At 35.8% G+C, this 19,303-nt stretch overlaps 1 long non-coding RNA gene across 1 annotated transcript; it reads right to left on the reverse strand.

Annotated features, from left to right (window-relative positions):
* Positions 1-515: 515 nt before the first annotated feature.
* On the reverse strand, positions 516-14,470 carry LOC308633693. The gene is made up of 3 exons (XR_014018844.1): positions 14,338-14,470; positions 1,672-1,761; positions 516-639 (listed from the first exon to the last, which is right to left on the reverse strand). It is a non-coding gene; the product is annotated as an uncharacterized lncRNA (long non-coding RNA).
* Positions 14,471-19,303: the final 4,833 nt, after the last annotated feature.

Consider the following 19,303-nt stretch of genomic DNA (forward strand, 5'->3'; position numbering starts at 1 on the left):
ACTCCTGTCACTGAAGCAGATTCTCATATTTTTGCCCTGCTATGAAAAAATAGGTAAGATGAAAGTTTTAAAAAATTAAATAATATATTAGAGTCTATTTTATATTTATTTAAACATTTATTTAACATTCCTCCTCTACATATATATTTTTTTATTTAAGTTAATTTGATATTTAAGAGGACTTACCTCAATGTTTAAAAATTTTATCACATTTCCCATTTATTACAAAGGACTTATTACAAAGTTACTAAAAATATGTGCATTTTATTTGCTTATATTATTTTTATATGATTAAGGTAAGATGAACAAAATGAAAATATTTATTAGCTGAGCTAACAAAACACTCTTCTAACTCTCAAACTGTTCCAACATGATTACTTTTAATCCTGTAGTTTTGAGGTAAATAAACTTTAGGGACTGAAAGCATTATTTTTATATGTTTAATCCTTCATTAATAAGTTCTGTAGAGTACCTGCCTGGTCCCTGGGAAGTGCTTGTTTTGCATTCCTTTTTACCTGAGAGTCTCCTTCCCAGCAGTGCTTCAGAACTGACAGCTTTGCTTGTGGTGATAAGAGCTTGAAGCCTCAGTAGCATGCTGAGTCCTCTAGGCTTCCAAAACAACAAACCAAGGCCCCACACCTATAAAATCAGAAGAACAGCAAGACACTGACAAACCAAAAGTACTGTAGTGATGCAAAAAGAGAAAAGCAGGTAAATTAATCATAATCTGTCCTTACCTTTGTAGAGGGTTCAGGTTAGGCTATTTTGTGTAAAAGTGACTCTACCATTAATTTCCAGGTTTACTTTAAATTCTGGATGAGAGCCAGGAAGGAGGAATGCTGTTTATTAACAAAGTCTAAATACGTGAAAACTTTTCTAAAACTGTCACTGAAGCAGGTTTCTAAATGTCTTGAAAAAGGCCCAACCCATATGTTTAGGAATAGTTAAATTAGGATGGTGAGAATTAATGATTAAATGGGCCAACCATTATCTACTCTAGCAGCTTGTAGATTTCAGCAATCAACATCTTCTTTTCTTTCTTTTTGAATCAGTTTTCTATAGACCCAAGAGAGGAAGGATTTTTTTTTTTTTTTTTCCACAATGATTGAGTCCAATCCAGGTTTCTCAGGCGTCCCCAACTGTGTTTACAGATAGGGTTTCATAATAGGATTAACCAGGATGTCATGGCCTCTTTCCTATAACCTCAGATATAAGAACTGCAGTCTGTCAAAATAATCCTTCTAAATATTTCTGGGGCATCTTTTATGTGCTCATGGCCATGGCCTGTCCTGCCAATCATTGCTGCTCCTAAAGGCTTGTGCTAAGGGCAACCGTATCCAGAGAATCTCATCTTCTGCAGAAGTACTAACTAAAGTTTCTGCAACAAAATTATTACTTTTTCTCCTCTGTTTTCCTCTCTTCTTTCCTCTTTTCTCTCTTCTCTTTCCTATTCTAGCCCTTCCCATTTTCTTTTCACTCTTTTCTCTCCTCTCTGACCTTTTCTCCTTCTTTCTTCTCTTTCTCATTCTCTCTCTCTCTCTCTCTCTCTCTCTCTCTCTCTCTCTCTCTCTCTCTGAAAAATTGGGGTGTTTTTCATTACTTCTCTATCATTATCAAAGTAGAGTAATATTTTAAGATATTATATATACATATATACATACACACACACACCTTATAGATTATAAAATAAATTCTTGAACTTTCAATTCTTTTGTTTTTCTTTTTTTCATATAGTCCACACAGGTTCAGGAAATTCTATACCTGTAAAAATATTTAAATGGTATTATTAGATTAAATTTTAAGATATATCAGTAGCAAATGTTAACTCAGAATTAAAAATAAATACTTGAGACATTTTAAGCAGAAAAAAAATTAAAATGCTATATGCATGAATTCTGACTTAAAACATTTTGTTTCTCTTGATTCCACAGCTGGCATCTATTTAGCCATAAATCAAAGTCAGAGTCTTCCTTTAGATTTTTTTGTCTTGTCACTGTTGATCTATTTATTTTTAGTTCTTTCCATGAATACATGTCCCAAGGGCCTCATATGAAGCATGAGTACAGTGGTATGAAACCACTTGTAGTCTGGATAACAAATACTACACGGAACTGTGTAATTCCCCTTTAAAAACCAAAAAAATTTTACTGGGTAATACACAGTGTACCTGAATCTCGTGAAACATCTTAGCTCTGATGTAAATCAGTTCTGGTGACTTGCTTCAACAGTTTGTCAGGCATATTAAAGCTTGTTAGATTTTGCTTAATCTTGAGCTGTAAATGTGATATAACAACCTCATTTTACCTTTAATTTCAAAGAGTAATCATGTTGGTATTTCTTTCTAAAAAACAGCGACTATAAAGTCTAAGTCACTCTGGCAATTTTATACTGATTATGTGATCTTCCATTTCAACCAAATTTTATGAAAATATCCAACCCAAACTAGGAACAAATTTGAGGGATTTTTTTTTTCTTGGCTTTCCCATTGTGGACTTAGTATGATATTTTGGTTTTACCAGGGGAATATGTGTAAGACATTTTAATCAATAATTGTGGTCTCAGCTCTTATTAGAGATCATTTTCAGATGCTGAATTCCCATCCTCGTGTATTGTTGAAACATATTCCTTCTCTACATTCACTGGAACCATTATCATCCATCAAATCAACCTACAATGAAAATCAGGGTTATATCTAAAGGGAAAAACAATCTTAAATCAGCAGTGTAAGAGGTTTAGGAGCATTTGGCGAGTTTCTTGTTTTAGAACACAAAAATTTGCTTTAATTATTGCTGTGGCAGTTTTCAACACTATCTCCTGGAGCCATTACTCTCTGGTGGGTATCCTCACTTGTTGTATCATTTTCGGATACCAGTTTAGCCAAAGACATAAACACAGGATCTGTATCTTAAGGTGTCTGCCAAAAGTTCATATGTTAGAGAACATAAGAATATTCAAAGGTGAAGTGATTAGATTATAAGAACTTTAATCAATATAATTAACAGTGAATTAATTCACCGGGTTGTAACTATAGACAGGCAGGGTATGCCTGGAGGAAGTAAGCCACTGGAGGCTTGCCTTTGGGGTTTATAGTTTATCCCTGATAAGAGGAGCTCTCTCTCTCTTTCACCATGCCCTGAACTTCTTTCTTCTGCCATGATGTTCTGCCTCACTTCAGGCCCAAAGCTATGGAATTGGCTGATCATAGATGGAAACTCTGAAACCATGATCTTTAAATAAACTTCTCCTCCTCTAAATTGTTCTTGTGAGATCTTTTACTCATGGTGATGAAATGCTGACAAAACAGGAATTGGTACTGAGAAGTAAGGTTGTTGCTGTGACTAGCCTGACCATGTGGTTCAGAAATGTTTGGAGCTGATTGATGGGAGACATTTTGAAACATGTAGAGACACCAGCTGGATATGCATTAGAAGGTGTTTGGGTGGAGCCAAATGGGTGATTCTGGTTTGAGCTCACAAGACCAGAATGTTGATAGTTTATAGGAATTCTGACTGTGGAAATATACAGGGAAGCGTTTTTCTGGTGAACAAACTCGCAGAGAGGAGGGGGTAACTGGCACTCTGTTTCCCACCCTTAGAATGCCCTGCAGTTTCTCCTAGAAACTAGTAAGATAACTAATACATGTGCTATGTCTAGCTGTTATAACCAAACCCTGCATGAGGAGGCTCTGTGCTAGAGAGTCTTATCAGCCTTGACCTTGATCTCAGGCACACAGCTCCTGGGAATAAAAGAACTCTCTTGTTAGACAACCACAATGTTTCACTGAGCCCAAACCTGTCCACATAACAGTAACTTTATACAATGGACTTTCTTGAGAGCTACACAAAGTTCCTAATATTGTGCATTGCAACTTAGGATGTAACTGAGGAAGAGGCTTCATAGTGTTGCTAAATCTGTAATCTGCCTAGTAATACAATAAACAATATGTACCAATGATGCCAATGACCTAAAGTAACCTATTGATATAAATAAAGCTTGGTAGCTTGGCCTCTCTGCCATTCTGCCATCTTTCCTGCCCCTGCATCTTGTCTCTACATCTCTTTTTATTTTCTTTTCAGGTAGTAGAAAATAAGACTTGGACTCAAGAAATTTCAGAGGAGGACAACTTAATGGAAATTTGACTAGAGGTCTTTCATGTTACATTGTGGCAAAGAATTTGTCTAAATTTTGCCTATGTCCTGAAGCTTTCTGTAAGGTTTAATTTAAAGACAATGAACCAATTAATCTGGTGGAGAAAACTTCAAGGCAGCAAAGCATTTAAACAGTGACATGGTTATTGCTGGTGGCTTTTACCAAGGTTACTGTGATAATCAGTAGCAGAAGGCAAAGTCTACAGATTTGAAAAACTTACTTACAGTTTGGTCAGGAAAGTCTGAGTAAAACTAGAGCTAAAGAAACTGTCATTGTTAAAGAGATTACAGATACCTAAGAGATGCTGAGTTCAGAAACAATAGAAAAGATGCTTAATAGCATCTCAAGAATTGAACATTTCAAGAATTTGCAGGAGCACACCCATCTCAGGCTCAAGTGTATAAAAGTAAAATTTCCTTTCTTTGAAGAGACAATAGCGTTAACTCTGCCTAGAAAAGGGGGCTGAGGAAGTTGTTTCACTGTGCTCAGCTACCTGGGTATTCAGTGGCTGCTGCCGTCATGGTTCCAGGAGGCTTGGCTACTACTGGAAAAAGTGTTAGATCTTGGCATCAAGCACGTGGTGCTCATATCACAAGACTACATGATATTGGATTTAGGTGGTCACTGCAGCTTCCACCAAGATTTCAAAGGAAGGCCTGGGAGATTATACAAAGCATATAAGGGTTGGAATATCTGCAGGCATCCCTTGAGAAGGTGATGCATAAAGTTGTCAAAGGAAACCAAAAATGTAGTGGAGATTCTCAAGATTAAGAGATACTATTAATGTGGAATCTTTGTGGAAAGCTGTAAGAATCCAGTAGAAATAAACCAAGACATCAGCCATAGCGGTGGGGCTACACAAGCCCTGTGGAGAGAACATCAGGATGCCATGTGCTCTAGATGCTGGATGTGGAGCTTCAGGACTTGTTTGCCCATCTGGATTTTTAGTCTTGCTTGGTTCCATTCCTTCTGTCAATGCCCCAACTTATCCCTGTGGAACGGGGATGTTTACTTAGTGCCATTAGAGATTAGATACATTTTACTTGATTTTGATCTCGGCAGGGGCAAACATCCAAGAGTTTTCCTTTTCTCTCAGGTGAGATTTTTGCATTTGGACTTTAGGCACTGCTAAAACTATTAAGACTATAGGGACTCTTGAAAACAGAATAAATGTATTTTGCATTGTGAGATGGGCATGAGGTTTTGGGAATGAGAGGTGTGGTTTGGATATAAGGTGTCCCTCAAATGCTCGTGTGTAAGAAAATGAAAGATTTTTAGAGGTAAAATAATTAAATTATTAGAGCTTTAATCTAATTTAATCTACATTTAATCCATGTAATCAGTAGATTAATTCACTGATATGGATTAACTGGGTGATAACTGCAGGCAGATGGGGTTTGACTAGAGGAAGTAGGTCACTGGGAGCATGACTTTGAGGTTTATATTTTGTAATTGATCAATGGAACTTTCTCTCTCTCTCTCTCTCTCTCTCTCTCTCTCTCTCTCTCTCTCTCTCTCTCTCTTCCTTCCTGGTTTTCATCTCTTGAGCTGCTTCTGCCCCCACTATAACCTTCTATCATGACTTTCTGCCTAACCTTGGGCCCAGAGCTCTATAGTTGGCTGATCGTGGACTGACCCTCAGAAACCATGAGCCAGTATAAATATTTTTGCTCCTAAATTGTTCTTGTTAGGTCTTTTTGTCACAGGAAATAAAAGCTGACTAAAACAACTGACCTATAATTTTTTGAAGAAATAAGTGGTTTGCTTAAAGCAGTACCATGCATGAATCATTTTGGAAATTTGACTTAAAAAAATTTATAGCCTTATGGTAATGACCTTATGCCTTATGGCACACTGAAAAGGCATAAATCAGCTGAATCTTGAGATTTAGTTTCATTTCCCCAGTTTCTTAATAAGTGCAGTGACAAGAATTCTGTTAAAACTTTTTATTACAGTAAAGATAGATAATCCCCCAGATAGCTTATCTTCAGTTCTTGCACAATTATTCATTATTTTGTGAATGTAGAACCTCCTTCAAGGTGTCAAGTATATTATCATCATTGACCCAGAATAAGCAACTGAGTAATCAAGCAGACTATGTAGGTTATATAATTTCTACATTTAAAAATTTTGTAAAAGAAATAATTACTTTAAAATTTAGGAAGCATTAACAATGAATGTTTACATTTAAGATTAAAGATTAAAAACCATTTAAATAGTTTTAAAGATATTAGAAATATTGTATGTGTATGCATATGCATGCATTCTGTTTTAAAATACTTTGTTCCTCTTTTTTTCTACAATATCTTTATTTATTTATTTTTATGTGGTACTAAGGATCAAACCCAGTGCCTCACACATGCAAGACAAGCGCTCTACCACTGAGCTACAGTCCCAGCCCCAATACTTCATTCCTCTTAATTGCAAAGTAGACCTTATTGATTTAACTGTTCATAAAAATAAGAATACTGTTAGGTCAGTGCTTCTTTAGTATTGTTCTGCTTATTTCTAATTCTTCCCTCCACATATTATCTCTCTCTTAGGAGTCTTATATTTTCTGTTAACTCAAGATTCAGACTATATCACAAAATAACTCAAATGCTGAAATGTGGGAAGATTTACTTCTTTTGATGTTATTTTATTGCTACTGAGGCATTCAAAAACAGAATTTACACATTTTTGCATATAGAGATTTTATAATTCTCAAAAGTGGATTAATTATGTATTTGTGCAGAATTTTCAATACGATAATATATTTTTCTGCACATAATTTCAAGGTTGTTTGTTTATATACAGTCTAAATTACACTAAGCTTTATTATATTTATAATTAATAATTTATATTTAGTAGGGCGCTGAACAAAACACTAAGACAGTCCCAAAGCTCCTTATACCTGCTTGTTCCCCAGGAACTCTGATCAAGAATTTACACCTATGATTAGGTTATGTTCCATGGAATAATTGACTTTGAGAAAGGAAGATCATCTAGAGTGAGCCCTTAAAAGAAACTGGAATATAATTAACATCAGATATTCAAAGCAGGAGAATCATTTGACAAGGAAAATTAGTAGTCTCTAAAAGCAGAGCATATCTGCCAGCTGCCAGACAGCAAGGAAGCAAGTGTTTCTGAATTACAAGAAATTCAATTCAGTCCACAACCTGAATGGGTTTGAAATAGGAATCTTCCCAGTAGGCTCTGGAAAGCCTAGTCAATGCCTTATTTTCAATCTTGTAAGACCTAAGCAGTGAACCAGCCATGGACTTCTGACTTTCAGAACTTTGTGCTAATAAGTGTGTATATTTTTCAGACACTAAATTTGTGATAAGTTTTTATGTATCAATTAGCAATTATTAATACAACAGTAAGTATAATGTACCAAGGTCTTCACACTTACCTCACTTAATGATGAATATAATCCTGTGAGATAACTACCTGTGAGTACTTGTGTTTTACCGTGCAATAATAAATAAATAAATACAGCTGAGAGAATACCTTGCTTGAGTCAGTCTAGAATTGGATTAAAAATCTGGTGTACTTAAACCTAAAACTGTAAGTCTCTACTGATCTCTATTTTATTTTGTTGTATTTTCTCCCCGTATTGTGATCTGATCCTAGAGTTTTCATGATCTTTGATAATTAAGCCAGTAAATAGATGGAAGTCTAAAAGATGTTCAACAATGGGAAAGTAAAAAGAAGGAAACAGAAAAATGGAAAACAGCAAAGGCAAACATAAAACAAAAACCAAAATGGTAAACCTAAGCTTTAACACATTATTGAGTACATTAAATATAAGCAGTCTTAATATATGAATTATGCTGGCAAGGATGTGGTGAAAGAAAATTTTCATGCTATTGGTGGGAATGTAAATTAGTATAGCCATTAAAGAAAAGCCATAGAGGTTTCTCAAAAAAGAAAAAAAAATAGACCTACCTATAATCCAGTTATTCAATTTTTGAATAAATATCCAAAGCAAAAGTGATCAGCATAACAAAGACATATCTGCACTCTCACGTTTATTGTGGTACAATTCATAATAGTTAAGATATGAAATAAACTTGAGGAATACTTGACAGATGAATGTGAAAAAGTGTGGTATGTTTATATAATGGAAAATTATATATATATATATATATATATATATATATATATATATATATATATATATATAATGAGATCTTGTCATTTATAGCAAAATGAATTGAACTAGAAGACATTGTGTTAAGTGAAAAAAAGAGACACAGAAAGACAAATGTCACACATTTCTCTCATATATGGAAGCTTTAAAAAGTCACTATGAATGTAAAATAAAGATTATTAGAGGTTGAGAAGTATGAGACTACAAGGAGGAAAGAGGTGGGGATGGATAATTGATACCAAAGCACACATAGAAAAAAATAAGTTATTGTGCTACACAGCACAGTAAGATAACTATAGTTCACAGTAACCTATTATGTATTTTTTGAAAATATAGAAGAGAGGATTTCAAGAATCACAGCCATGGGTATGGAGTGTCCATGTTTCTCCTTTGCTAGCAAAGCAATAAAACATTTTTTTCTTTTTCTCAAAATCATGTCCTCCTTATTGGATTTGTATCAGGGATGACAACGGAGTTTCGGTTACAAATGTGATACCCAAGTGGGACCTGAAAGCAGCCCCTGATCCAGCTTTCTTGGGCAGGTCTGGCTCTCCAAGGAATCCCATTTCCATGTTGAGAGCCAACTGCTGGAGAGTTAGGAGAAGGTGAATTTGCCTTGGATTGCAAAAGAGGAGCTATTTCTGTGAGTAAAGGGAAGGAGTGGGGGATTGTCCCAGCAGCTTCCAAAACTCCTTTTGCTTTGGGGAACTCCCACCTTCTCTCCCTGAATGATATAGGCTGCTCTATCATAGTCCACTTTGAGAAAAAGAAAACTGAACTCAGTAAAGTCAGGACACACTTGGCCATCTGATATTTCCCCCAGTGTTCATACTGAAACCCTTGATTTCACACATTTGGTTCCTCTTTGGGGAAACATCTGGTCCCTCTTTGTGGGGACATCTATGATGCCACTGCTGTAGAAGTCATAAGTAGAACTGGAAAACCTAGGTATATTTACTCCTTTCTGGTCTGTTCTATCTAGGCTCTCCTGTTTGTTAGTCTTGGGTTTGAGAATTTCCTCTAGTTGTATGTCTATGTTTTTGTTTTGTTTGTATATGTTATTCCTCCTTTTAAGACATGGTCAATACTGCATTGATTCTATAGGTAGTTTCTTGGGAAAGATATTGACTGGTCAATTTAAAGGTTCTGGCCATTTGTCAGCCATGGTTTGGGTCTCCTCTCTCTTTATGTCTTTCTTTTTTGTACAATCTTGCAACGAAAGTTGGTCTGTGAATAAAATAATGTTTTTTAAAAAAATAGGAACCAGGATATCAATATTTCTGTTTTAGACAGCTCGTTCTTTCCTTCCTTCCTTCCTTCCTTCCTTCCTTCCTTCCTTCCTTCCTTCCTTCCTTCCTTCCTTTCTTTCTTTCTTTCTTTCTTTCCTTCCTGCTAGGACCAAAGACCTAACAAGAACAACTAAAGGAGAAAAAGTTTATTTGGGGGATCACAGCTTCAGAGGTCTCAGTTCATAGATAACTGACTCCATTCCTCAGGGTTCAGGGTGAGGTAGAACATCATGCATGGTGGAAGGGTGTTTTAGAGGAAAGTATCAGGATGTGGGCATCAAGAAGCAGAGAGAAAGAGAGGGAAGGAGGGAGGTAGAGAGGGAGGAGGGTGGAGAGAGAGAGAGAGAGAGAGAGAGATTGATTCCACTCTCCAGAGACAAAATATGTACCCCTAAGGCATGCCTCCAGTGACCAACCTCCTCCATTCACACCCTACCTGCCTACTTTTATCACTCTGTTAATCCCCATCAAGAGATTAATTCACTGATTGGATTATGGCTCTCATAATCCAATCATTTCACCTCTAAAACTTCTTTAAATGTTTCACACATAAGCTTTTGGGGAACAACTAATATCTAAAGTGTAACAATCTCCAAACATAAAGAAATGATAAGAAGATGGAAATGTTAATCACATTGATTTAATTAGTGCATGCTATATGTAAGTGTGATAATATAAATGTCATATCCCATTAATAAATAAAATTATTACATGTTATTCAAAAATTTAAAAAATAGTGATTATTAAAAATACAGAAATTATAAGATGCAGATGGAAAGACTGGGTTGAATAATGGAAAGACTGGGTTGAATAATATACCATTATATGTTATCAAAAGAAAATCATTTTAAATGTAATTGAGGAAAACTGAAATAAAAGTGTGGAAAAACATAAAATATAAAACATTAATTATAGAAAAACAGGCATGTCTACATATTATATTATATAAAGAATACTTCAGAGGAAAGAAAATGTTGAGAAACTATGTTATATAATGAAAAAATGGTTACTCCACCAAAAGTTACATTCATCTTAACTCTGTTTGCCAAATAGTAAAACTGCAGATTTTGTGATACAAAAACTAATAGAGCTGAGAGAAAAAATACACAAACCCACAGTTACGCTTGGTGGCTTCAATAACTCTTCTCAACAATTCATAACATAACCAGACAGAAATATTAACAAAAACATCAACATAAATCATCTTCATCATTGAGTTTATAAAACTGACATTAACAGAATATTTCACCCCCCCAAAATGGAAGAATACACATTTTTTAAGTTCCTCCAGACAAGCTATCAAACAAACTTCAATAAATTTAAAAGAAATATAATACTGTATTATATGTGTTCAAAAATAAATTAAGCTATAAATTGATAACAGAATGATAATTGGTAAAATACCAAAACTTAAAGGCAAAATGACATAATTGTAAATTAGTTGGGAGTCCAAGAGAAAATCTCAAGGGGCACAACATACAAACAAACAGCAAACAAACAAAAACTACTGAAATGAATAAAATTTAAATGCAACACAGAATTTTTAGACTCATCTAAAGCAGTACATAGAGAAAGAGAATAATAAAACTAAGAGCATGAATTAATGAAATTGAAAGTGTAAAAATAGAGGAAAATTAGTAAATCAAAGAAGTGCTTCCAAAAGGGATTGTAAGCTTAAATTCTAGCAAAACTGAGAAGGAAAAAAATAGCAAGACAGATTGTCAATATCTGAATGAAACAACAGATATCACTATAAACACTGCACACTCAAAACAATAGTGAAGCTATACCATGAGCAATTATATATACATAGAGTATATATGAATGATTTTTCAAAAAAATAAAATTCCACAATTTAATTCATATAAATTCATTCATAGTATGATAGTCTATTAAGAAAGCCGAATTTATAGTGTACGATTGACCCAGTTTATTTCATTGAGAAATTCTACTAAATGTTAATTGGAGAAATGAAAGCAATTTGTTGTACATTTTTATGTCTTCTTCAACTATAAAGTATTTATTAAATCCCTAGTTTATAAACTACTATAAGCTAAATTATTCTTCATGCTTCTTCAACACTTTTTTCCCCTAAAAATAGCTCCTTGTGGTTTCAGTCAAATTCACTAAATAATCTCCTGTATCTGTAGGATGTTCAACCAAAGAATGATTCATGCATGCTTAACAAGTTAATTCTGCTAAGGGGCTGGTAGAAGGTTGAGAATGTTTGGGGAACATATGTATATGTTTTCTTGGCCTCATGGGAAGTCAACAAAAGCCCACTATTTAAAAAAGACAGAATGTTAAACACATGGCACTTGTTTCATCCTATTATATTGAACCATTCAAAATCTGCAACCTCACTGCCCACTCATGACAGCACAGAGAAATTAAAGCATTGAACCTTTACATAGCCTGGTAATCTCCACATTTGTTTCATCTTAATGATTCATATTTCTATAATACATATATAATTTTCAATATAAGATTATGTATATAATCTTTGAGCTAGTGCCTGTTTGAGGAAATTAAGTACATGCATGACCAGTTATATGCTTTTTGTTTTTACATACCATAAATTAAGTCTCTATGTTTCTTTCTTTGAGGTTATTGTTTTGTTTTGTTTTTGCTTTTGTGCTGGGGACTGAACCCAAGGTCTCAGGCATGCTAGGAAAGTGCTCTAACACTGAGATACATCCCCTTTCTTTGAGTTTTATTAGGTCAGTGCAATATTTGTTAAATTAATAACATTTCTTCTTAAAACTATTTTAGGAAAGCACAAGTAGTAGAGTGAAATTGAGGTGAGGGTTTTAGGATGGCACTTTCTCTTGTAGATTCCTGATAAATGATAAACAATTCCACACAAAGAGCTAGAAGGTGTGCTTTGCTTCTAGAGTCATGTACACTTTTTTGACTCCTGGACTCATTTATAAACCTATTCTTCTAGGTAAACTAGTCTTTCTTCTGATACCCAAAGCCTTCTCTCAGGAATCTCTCATTCTGGCATAATTAAAAGAGGGGATGGCATAATGAAACTATGAATGCAATTTTTGCCTAAAGCCAATACAATAAAGATGGAAAAATTTATTTTGCTTCAACTGGCAAAGAATTATTGATTGATTGATTGATTGATTGATTGATTTCACTGTTCTTGCAGTAAAACTTAAAGAAGAAATTTGGAGGATACATTCTAATCTCTGTGTGTGTATGTGTGTGTCCATGTACAGTATGCATGTGTGTGTATATATCATATATATGAGTAATACATACCTCTAAATATCAACAAGGATTCAAATATTTTATTATGCCTTTAGTAATATCTTTTTCCTGGATGAGTGCTATTTTATCTCTCCTTAAACAGAAATTTTTAAATCATTTTAAATGCTAGTTAAATATTGCATATTCCATACACTTTGACCCTTCCTATTGTTATAGGGAAATAACAAGCTGATTTAAATTGATTTATAAACTCATTTCCTATGAAGAGAGAGTGAGATAAAATCAGTAGTAAAATGTTTGCAAGCAACGTATTAATTTGCCTTTGCCCAGAATCTTACCTTAAGTCAGGCTGCCTTACCATAATTTTATGACTATGATGTTTACTTAGATACTCAGAAGGGCGGTGGAGGTGAGAGAGGTGAAGCATGCACAAGGGAGGTAGCATGAGCAAATAACTGATTTAAATATTCTGTTTCATGTTGTTTTACTTTATTTTTTGAGCTTTGATATATCTATTTACATGAAGGCAATATTAATGTCAAACATAAAATCTATGTTGAGAAACTGAAATGAAAGACATAAAAACATCATCTTATGTCTAACACATAGTAAATATTCAGTACAATTTCCATTCTTGCATTTTATAGTTTATTAAGCTTAATTCATAATTTAACTAGTATCTAGTTTTCATTGAATATATATTATACCAAAGGCATAATACATTGTGCTACAAAAATTAAAAAAGATTAAAGTGACACAATTCTTTATACCTCAAGGAATTCAGTTTTATTTTGGGGGTGGGGGAAAAGCATGCACAAAAATAAAACAAACACAGAGAATTTCTTCATATTTCAAGACAATTAGAGTTGTCATTAAGGTTTATGACCTTAATTATTAATTTGGAGAGACATTTTTAAATTAAGTATTTTAGAATTTACAGATGTATAAATTAAATACTTCTATAAACAAAACAATAGCCATATTCTGGATCAATAGAGAGATAGTTTTTTTCCAGAATTGTGCCTTACAATTTAAGAGTTGGTGATGATAGACAGCAAGACTGTCATCAAGATTTAGAGACTTACATTCTTCCATAAAATTTTGGTCACTTATGTTTTCCCTCAGGGAAGGTGGAAAACAATCAAGAATTATTGCAGGCTGGGTGTGGTGAGGAAGGAGAATTTCCTTCAAAACCTTGCCTCAACAATTTAGAGAGGCCCTAAGAAAAGAGCTGATTGTTTAATTGTTCTGTGTTACTTCCCTCTCCTCCAAGTGGCTTCAGTTTCGAGGGCAGTTTCAAGAAGTAATCAAAGAGTTTTATCAGTTGATTGTCTGCTCCTTTTGCTTCCTCTTGACCTTCCATTTCAACAATTTCCTCCTACAGAAATCTGTCATCTGTATTCCATGGATAAGATGTGTTCTTAGTTATTTGTAACTGAATTTTTGGTTAGTAAAACCATGGTAGAAAAATAGTGAGGAAGACATCACAGTGTCCTCACACTTTCCAGCGTGTCCCCTGTCCATTTATAAACGCCTGAAACTTACCAACAGGAGTCAGGATCAGGTTCATGTTCCACAGACTTGAAGAATGAACACCACAAATGCCAATGAGGTAAGCAAGCCAGCAGGAATCCTATTAAAAAGGCCAGTGAGAGAAAGTTTCAGAACTCTAAGCACAGTATGCCTGGGAGGGGCAAGAATGCCACTTCAGTCTTACAGCCTTCCTGCTTTTAAAGACATGTAAGGAGAAATTGATAAGTTCCTCTCAAGTGTTTTTTTCTGATATTTCAATTGTTCTGTGTTGGGCATGGGCCAGATTAAACATCATGCAGTCACTTTTCCAAAGATGGAAATTTACACCCTTACTGAGAAACAAGAATTGTTTTATAGCATGTTGGGATGTGTTAAAATAGTTGTTCTCATACTTGCCCTCTTCTTGACCTTCATTGTCTCTTCCCCACTCTCCACTGCTATACTTTTTTACCTCAATCCCCCTCTGACAAGGAAACCCTTGCTGCTGTAAGGGTTTTTGGGTGAATACTGCTCTAGGTACTTCTAGCTGAGAGGAGGCAAAGAGGGGTAAGCAGTTCAAGTTTCCCATTAGGGACGATTAGGTTGATCAAAGGGTCCATAATAAAAGTCATCTGTAATGTTCATGTGCAGACACATTTCCATGACCATCTGTAGTTTAATGCCTTCCAGTCTGCCAAGAATAAGTTGAATTCACATATTGAGAATGAAGAATCCAAGGATTATATGTACAAGAAGAATTAATACGGGGCCTAATCAAGGGAGAAACCAAGTTAATCAAGAAACAGCTATTCTAAGTGCCACTTGGGGTCAGTTACCTTGTTATATCAATGAAGCCATATTGCCTGCGTATAGATGTTTTATATTGATTTCAAATGTACCTGAATTATTGATACATGTGCAAAAAGGTTTGTTGATTACAGCACAAACTTCTCCTTCACTTGCTAGTCAATACTCCAAGGCCAGATAATTGTCTGTGACCATGTTAGCCCAGTATTTTCTGCAGGCACTTCCAGGGTATTTGTGAGATTTTTGAGAGTGACTTGATATTGAGCACATATAGCTCATGGCACAATAAGACCTATAATGATTCCTATTCCCATAAGAATTAATCCCAGGGATTTGCTAGTGGTGTGGGCCAAGCTATATTGGCAATAACCAGACTCCATTTTACACTGAGACTCCATGTCATGTAAGAAATGCTTCTCCCATGGGAAGACCCCACCTCTGTATCCACCAACAATTGCTTAGCAAGACATATTGGCAATGCAAAATGGCAAAATTTTTGCTTCTATTCTTGTATACTCTATTTGTTCAATGTATCCTAATCACATAGAATGTTAATGATTATCTAGACATTAGTAACTATTTTTTATTTTTAGTTGTAGATAGACACAATGCCTTTATTTTATGTATTTATTTAAATGTAGTCCTGAGGCTCAATCCCAGTGTCTCACACATGCTAGGCAAGCCCTCTACCACTGAGCCATAACCCCAGCCCAATAACCATTCTTTAAATTTTACCCAACTAGGGTCATTTTGACCTACTTCCTCTTCTGCTTATGATTTTAAGTCTCATGATTTTTCCTTATGGTTTTGAATTATAGCAAGAGCCACTTATGATTAATGTACTGAAATGCTTTACTTGTGGTTTTGAACTATAAAAGGTGTGCTCTAACCCTTAAAGGGGCTTGAGGAGTACAGACTTGCAGCCTACCTCCCGGCCCACCAGCTAATGAATAAAGGTTCCATCTCCTGCATTGAGATCGGCTCAGTGATTTATTATAATTTCCCCATAACATTAGGCCTTGACAGAGTGATATTATGTATGATGACTCCCACTGCCTGTTGCCTGAGCATTCCAAAGGCACATTGGCCTGAAAATTGAGCATAATCAATGCGGGGATAGGCAATGGCTTGGCCTATAATTTAGAGCAGTTGAAGTGGGGTATAAACTCAACACATGGGAAAGATCATTCTGTCTGAAAAGAAATATGTAAAGGTCTTAGATTAGTTGGTCCTGAGATGAGGGAGAGGGCTAAATTCCTATCATGCATAGGAGCAAACATGGAGATCCTAGCAAGCATGTGAAGTGGGTGACAGATTCAGTAATTAGAGAATCCATTCCCAGACTTACAGTCTTGAGAAATTAACTAATGATTAGTCTTTCCATGGACCTAACACAGAACCTGCATATTTGTCTGGCAAAGGAGATGGTAATTTTTACAATAACAAAGGGGCATAAAAGTAATATGGTCTACTCATAATAGGATAGGCAGCCACTCTAGGATATAAAACAAAGTTATTATGCTTAGATAGGTTAAGGCCAGAAATATTCTACAGGTAGGGCTCCAGTCCTGCCAAGCTCTTACTGTTAATACAATAGCAAGTAGTAAAGCCAGTAGTATTGCAATGAAGAGACCAATGAATTTAATCATATCACTTAGCTCAAAGAGGAGCTTGAAATCTTCTGTTCATTTACAGATATCTGGAGGAGATTTCTCTGATAAGGGTTTAAATTCATCTAGTGCAGTGTTAGAGTTGGATATCTATCAGCTATTTCTGGAGTGGTGGATCCAATTTTTATTGTCCAAGTATTTTATTGCAATGGGGAAAGATAAAGTCATACAAAAACGTCCCTTCCAGATAGGGTCTAGATTAGGGGAACTTGGGGATATGGTCTTGACCATTACTAAGTCTAGGTTCATACAAGTATGGGTGAAATAATCGGCCCATCTGAGGGATATTTATAGATTTCAGTCTAGCTTTGTGAGATGAGATACCAAATCAGCAGTTTATTGATCTTTAAGGTTATCATTGTTTAAGAATGATGTCCTATATAAGAGCTAGAACTGTTGGGTGTGTGGGAGACTCTCTGTTGAAGTTAAGTTTCCTCTCTGAGAACATCACAGAATCCCTTACCCCTCCCCCTCCTCTCTGAAAGGGTGCCAAGTTAAAGAGTGCCAAATTCAAAGGTTTTCTCAACCAATCCCTGCTGCACGCAGTGTCTGCTCGCAGTTCCTGAGTCACCCTGCCAATCAGCACCCGCCACGTCATCTATGCAACCCTTCTTAAACCCAAGCTTGCAAGCTCGCTCTGTCTGGCCTCTTCTTCTCTGCTCTCTGCCCTCTTCCTTCTCTCCTCTCTCTGCTCTCCTTCTCTTTCTCCCTGCCCTCCTCCTCTCCTCTCCCTGCCTCTCCTTTTCTTCCCCCTCGAGCAACCCCCCAATAAAATCTCTTGGTTCAATCTCTGTCTTGGGTGAGTCTCTTGTCTTTCGCGAACCAACAAAGTCCTAATTTTCCTGGGATGTTTCTGATTCCTAGGAAGGCTAGAGGAAGCATCTTGGGCCAAGATTAATGAAGTTTTTGAGTGAGTTTCCTCAAATGCCTCTTTAGAATATCATTAGCATTTTCTGCCTTTCCTAAAGACTGACTTCTCTGGGCACGATAAAGATGATATCGTATGCTTAAGATTTTTGATATTCCCTAAGTGACAGCTGCCTTGAAAGCTGCTTTATTATCACTTTGTAGGCTGTTGGGCAATTCAGATTGAGGGAAAATATCTTGTAGTAAAACCTTTACCACTTTTCCTGCTTGTTTAGTTTGGGAGGGAAAAGCCTCAACCCACCCAGTAAAGGTATCTCTCATGAATTACAGATATTGGAACCTGCTGTTCTGAAGCATACGGGTGAAGTCAAGTTGCCAATTTTCTCCAGGGATGTTTCCTGCTCTCTGAACTCCTGAAGTCATTCTGGTAAAGTGAGTGGGTTATTTCTTTGACATATTTCACAAGCCCTTAACAGCTGATGAACATTTGGAGGTATGCCTTTTCCTTCAAATAACTCTCAAGTTAGCTTGAGAGTATTTTCTTCTCCCCAATAGAAGGACTGATGTTGGGTATGTAGAATTTTTCATCAGGAGTTAGCAGGTAGGCAAACATCATTATTTTCTGTCTGTGGATCCAGAGTGAAGAAGAGTGCCTCCTTTAGATAAAACATGTTCCTCTTGAGTATATTGGGGTATTATATCCAGGGGATGTCCTCTCCAAAGTAGAGGAGCTAAAGCTGATGGCTAACACAATTTTCCCTTTGAAACCTCCTTAGCTTGTTGGTCAGATCACCTATTACTTTCTAATATTTTATCTATTCCTTTTTGGTGTCCCCAGCAGTGAATTACTAGGTAGATGGATAGCTTCCAATTATTTTAAGATCTGTTCATAGTTCTTTATAGGAGTAACTCCAGCTGTTTGAGATCCCCTTTCTCTCCAGATTGCTGCATGTGCATGAAGGATTAAATAAGCATACTTAGAATCAGTATAAATATTAACTTTTTGTTGTTTTCCTAAGTCAAGTGCTCTAGTTAGGGCTATTAACTCCACAAGTTGTGCATTTGTAAGTGGGGGCAGAAATTGTGCCTCTAAGGTATCATATCAATTTACCATGGCATACCTAGCTTTGTGATCTTATTGTTCCATAAAAGAACTTTCATTTGCATGCATAGTACGATCTGGATTGGACAGTGGAAAAGTTTGGAGGTCTCCCCAGGCTGAATAATGTATGTCTAAGGCTTGTTGACAGTCATGTTCAGGTTTTCTTCTAATGATTCCAGAGGAAAGTGGCTGGGTTTTAACATGAGCAAATTTTTATTTGAGGCACTTGCTGTTCTAGGAGCAAAGCCTGGGATTTTATAAGTTGACCATGGGAGATCCATAATCCTCCTTTAGCATTTAGAACTTCTGAAAGATCATGAGAAGTGTATTCAGTAATATCCCTTACTAGGGTTATCTTAATTGCCTCAGGGATCAACAAGATTACTGCAGCCACCACTCACAGGCAATGGGGCTATCCTTAAGATACTTTATCAAACTCTTTGCTAAGCTATACTACCAGCTGTTGAGCTGGCCCACTCCTTTGTGTTATTACCCTAGGACCATTCTTCCCATTTAGGTCACAATTTAAATTTTTCCTCTGTAAGCAAAAACA

The sequence above is a fragment of the Spermophilus citellus genome (assembly GCF_964194105.1).
Source record: "Spermophilus citellus genome assembly, chromosome: 14".
NCBI lineage: Eukaryota > Metazoa > Chordata > Mammalia > Rodentia > Sciuridae > Spermophilus > Spermophilus citellus.